Below are 4,946 nucleotides of genomic sequence, written 5' to 3'. Positions count from 1 at the left end.
CTCAGAGGAAGAAGTGCCCTTCTCATGGTTAACTCATCTCATCCTTTTGTACCTCTTTGGAGACCTTGATGCTTTTTCTCTCATCATAAACATCTTGCTCACAACCTGTTCTCCTTCAGGAAATGAGTGTTCTTAGTCTTTCCCATAAATGTGCACACACGCACACACACACACACACACATTTTTTTCCTTGTCATACTTATCTTTCTAATTCAAGCCCCATTTCTCTCCTTCCTTTTATAGTCAAGGATTTGTGTCTTTTAAAAGATTTGTCCAGGGTGCATGGGTGGTTCAGTGGTAGAATGCTCGCCATCCATGCAGAAGCCGCAGGTTTGATTCCTGGACCATGCACCCCTCTAAAAGAAGATTTGTTCAAATTTGCTGTCTTCACTTCCTCACTGACTCATCCTGTTAGGTTCTGGTTTCACCCCACTTCTTCACTGACGGTACTTTGGCTGATGACATCCATGACTCCCTGCTTCATGACTGTGTTTTGGGATGCAGAAAACAGTTCCTCAGGGGTGTCCCCAAGTGCGATGCCTGAAGACTCACCTGCTTAGATTAGTAGGCCAATCTCTTCTTCTTCTGCTCCTTGATCTTTACATGTCCTATAAGCCCCTGGCATTCATGGGGCGGGGGTGGGGTGGGGGTGGGGGTGGCATGAGTCTGATCTGTCCCTGTCTTGCTGCCCATAAATTCCAACTCAAATGCCCATATGTCTGAGGAAAGCCTGGCGACGCTGACTGGGGTCGGTGAGATGGGGCTTCTGGTACTAGGTGTACAGCCTGCCCAGCCCATCCTGACTCTTTGTGTTTAAGCTTAGTCAAGGGAGTTCCTAGCCAGGAGTCAGAGCTCCCAAGCTTACAGCTCTTCCCCCAGTGGGTCCAGGATATGAAAGCTTCTGGCATCTGCCACCTCAACGACCAAGAACCATTATTTATCCTCTACCATTTGATTCTGTCAAGGGCCATTCTATGGTCCACATTTCTTACTCTTATGATAATATTATTTGCTGATACTAAGAAGGCCTTGGTTAGGACCACTTGCTCCACCTCAGCAGATTATTAGGGTGAAGGGGATGGCAAGGGAGTGTCTCAGTCCTTTCTCTCCCATGAAGCCCCTGGGCTTCTCAGGCAAACTTTCCAGTCTCTCTTCAGCTCCTTCAAACTCTTATCTCTTGGAGAGAATGAACACATACAGTGTTGCCCCATTGCACCATGCAGTTGCTAAGTCATGGATCCCTTTGAATGATTATGATACTTAGCTGATGGCACGGATGACCATTTGTTTACTTGTTGCCATCTAATAAGCCACGTTCTCCTGAATAATCTTCTATCTCTCTAACCATATCTCTTCTGTCTTCTGTGAATATTCCACATCCTCTTTCTGTTCCTTAAATGTTGGTACGTCTCAGTTTTCTGTCTTTGCCCTCTTCTCTTCCTAAGCCACATATTCTTGAGTGATTTCATCCATTCTCATGACTTTAGTGTACAATGATGATAAATGACCCCCAAATTTATGTAATGGAGGTATCACTCTCTCCTATCCCCAATTTGGGTTGTGCTAATATGCCCAGTATCTCCCAAGAAAATGGGACTGGGCAACTACACTGCATGTTAAGTGTCCTGGGTCCCCTGGAATTTGTAGGTGTGGAGAGTGTGTGGCTGGCAGGAGTCCTCAAGTGGTGGTCAGAGGAGATGAGTCACAAAATGTAGGGTCACAAGCAGAGCACTGTCCCTGACTGCAGTACTGGACATTCCAGTGATGCCCTTACTCAAGTTCTTTCCCAAGTCTTCTGGCCCAGGAACTCTCTAGGGCACAGATGGATTCTAGAACAAGAATTGGGATGGGGCATGATTCCCCAACCCTAGAGCCCTGTCCCATCTCCTTTCCCATCCCTTTGAATTTTCTCCTCAGGGTCTGTATGAGTTACAAATTTTTGTTACAAGTGTCAGACTCATACTGGCTTGGGTCAAGTGAGAGTTTATTGCCTCACATAACTAAAGTGTCTAGGGGCATACTCAAGGCAGGACTAGAGCCAAGTCCTCAAACAGTGCTGTCGGGAGTTCCTCTCCCTCTCTCAGCACTGCTCATTTGGTCTGTGTTCATTCCTGGGTTCTTCCCTTGAGATGGTCAGTGAGCTATCAGATTTCTGTTCCTATCACAAATCATGGGTTGAGTCTCACTTAACCACCTGTATCACATACTATTCCTAGGTGAATTACTGTGGCCAAGGGAATTGGTAAGTACTTTAAGATGTCTGGGTTACATGACCCCCCTGATCTGGACTCTTTTTTTCTTCTCTAGCCTCATCTTGGACTGGTCTATCCATTGCCCTCGAGGCTCTATTCAGGCTGCACTTCTCTGGGTCTACCTCTTTTCTACCTCCCTGGCTTTGTACATGCTGTTGTCTTTTCTTTCTGGAATGCTCTTTCCTCCCCCTCTCCACCTAGGTAATTGTTTGGTACTTCGCCTTTCAGTTTAATCATTTCTTTCTTAGTGAAAATTTACCAAGGTCCCTGTTACACTCTCTTATAGCACTAAATGCTTTGCTATTAACATTTTGCACATTGTAATTTTCACTGATTTCTTTAATGCTTGTTTTCCCCTAGACTGTGAGACCATGAGGGCATTTTATTTTATTTACAAGTTTTTTTATTCACCACCGTACAAACCTGGCACATAGTAGGCACAACTGTTTGTTGACTGGCTGTGATTGTTTTTATCAAAGCTCTTATGACATTGCATTTTGCTTAACTACTTAATGGTTGCCCGCCTATAACTTGCATGCCCTCTGAGGGCATGGACAATGATCTATTCAACTCTGTAACCCAATGATCTATTCAACTCTGTGCCAAGTGCAGTGCTGGTAGGTAGCTGGGACTCAATAAACGTTGGTTAGTTGGATAATCTGAAGCATTGTGCAGTGATACTGACAAGAAGAAAGCAGGTTACAGACAGAGACTTTATATGCACTTGACTCATTTTTGGCCACACCCAGTGTTTTGCTAAACATGGACAGTCTCAAATTTGCCTTGGAATCCACAAAAAAAGCCATGTGATTTGTCAGTCTTGGATTTAATGACGTTTAACGTGTCTTTCCCTATTTACAGTTTGCTGAATGAATATATGTTTCAGCTTTACTTATTCTAAAGGCCTGTTCAATAGTAAAAAAGAAATTGATATAATTACCAAGCAACACTAAAAACTGTGTTTACTTAGTAAATAATGACAGGTATATTTCAGGAGCTTTAAATACATTAATTCTTTTAATCCTTGAAGTACTTCTATAAGATGATGTTTTAGTTTGCTAGAGTTGCTGAAATGTAATATACCAGAAAAGTAAACATTTTTTAAAAAGAAAATTTATTGCATTATAAGTTTAAAGTTCTAAGGTTTGAAAATGTTCAAATTAAGGCACCAACAAGAGGTTACCCTCACTCAAGAAAGGCTGATGCCATCCAGAACACCTCTGTCAGCTGGGAAGACATGTGGCGAAGTCTGCGAACTTTCTGCTAAGCTTTCTTTCCTGGCCTCTCGTTTCATAAGACTTCCCGGGGCGGGGTGGGGGAGCGTTTTCCCTCAGCATTTCCAAAAGTCTCTGTATGGTCTCTGAAGCTTTTTCCAAAATATTTCCCTTTTAAAGGACTCTAATAAGCTACTCCACCTTGAATGGGTAGAGACACATCTCCATGGAAATCACCTAATCAAAAGGTACCACTCACAATTGGGTGGGTCATATCTCCATGGAAACAATAAAAAAGATCCCACCCAATGATATTGAATTAGCATGAAAGAACATTGCTTTTCTGGGGTATGCAATAGTTTCAAACCAGCACAGATGGGTATAATTAATATTATTCCTGTTCAACGTATAAAAAATTGAGACTGAGAGAGATGAAACATCTTGCTCAAGATTGCAAGCCAGCTTTTTACCCTGATCTTAACAACTGCCTATACTAACTGCTATTGCAGGATTTAGGCATTTGCAGATTGGGTTTTGAACATTCAGGCTTCATAGACTCTAGTTAGTACCAAAGTAGGATTTACTTAATTGCTTACCTCAGTTTACAATATATCCTAAAGCCTAGAGACTTTGACTATCCTTAAAATCATAGGTAATTTTATTCTTTTATGTATGTACTTTAAATTTACATATGGGGCAGGCCACGGTGTCTCCACAGGCAGAGTTCTCACCTGCCATGCTGGAGACCCAGGTTCAGTTCCCGGTGCCTGCCCATGCAAAAAAAAAAGGTATTAAATTTACATAGTTCAGGGCAGACTTGACCATTAGTTTTTCTCTTTATCCTTCACCACAATCGTTAGCATTGTTCTTATCATCTTCATTGTCATCATCATCAACTGAGCCCATATTAAGACATGGATTTTAGAAATACAAAAAGTATACCATAAAGTCACATTATCAAAAATATTCCATCTGGAAGGGGCCACAGAGATCCTCTAGTCCAAGCCCTTAATTTCCCAAATGATGGAATGAGGCTCAGAGAAGCGAAAGGGGCATCACTAGGTGGACAGCAGTATGAGGACCAGAACTCAAGCCTCTGGCTCCCTTATTAGTGACATTTCACCTACGTCACGTTATTGCCCTAATGACATTTACATGGCACATATAACTTTTTTTCATGCATGATATGTAAATTTAGTACCTTTTTTTTTTTTTTTTTGCATGGGCAGACACCAGGAATAAAACCTGGGTCTCCAGCATGGCAGGCAAGAACTCTGCCTGCTGAACCACCGTGGCCCACCCCATATGTAAATTTAAAGAACATACATAAAAGAATAAAATTACCTATGATTTCTAGCTTCTGAGATTGCCCAAGGAAGAGGTGAAAGAAATCTAGTAGGATAGTTGGCGTATTGACTGGCTTGTGTTATTAAGAAAACTCAAATTTCCTCAAGAGAAGTACAGAGAATGCTGATTGTTA

The sequence above is a fragment of the Tamandua tetradactyla genome, chromosome 3, assembly GCF_023851605.1.
Source record: "Tamandua tetradactyla isolate mTamTet1 chromosome 3, mTamTet1.pri, whole genome shotgun sequence".
NCBI classification, from domain to species: Eukaryota; Metazoa; Chordata; class Mammalia; order Pilosa; family Myrmecophagidae; genus Tamandua; species Tamandua tetradactyla.
Note: the sequence above shows the minus strand (reverse complement) of the source record.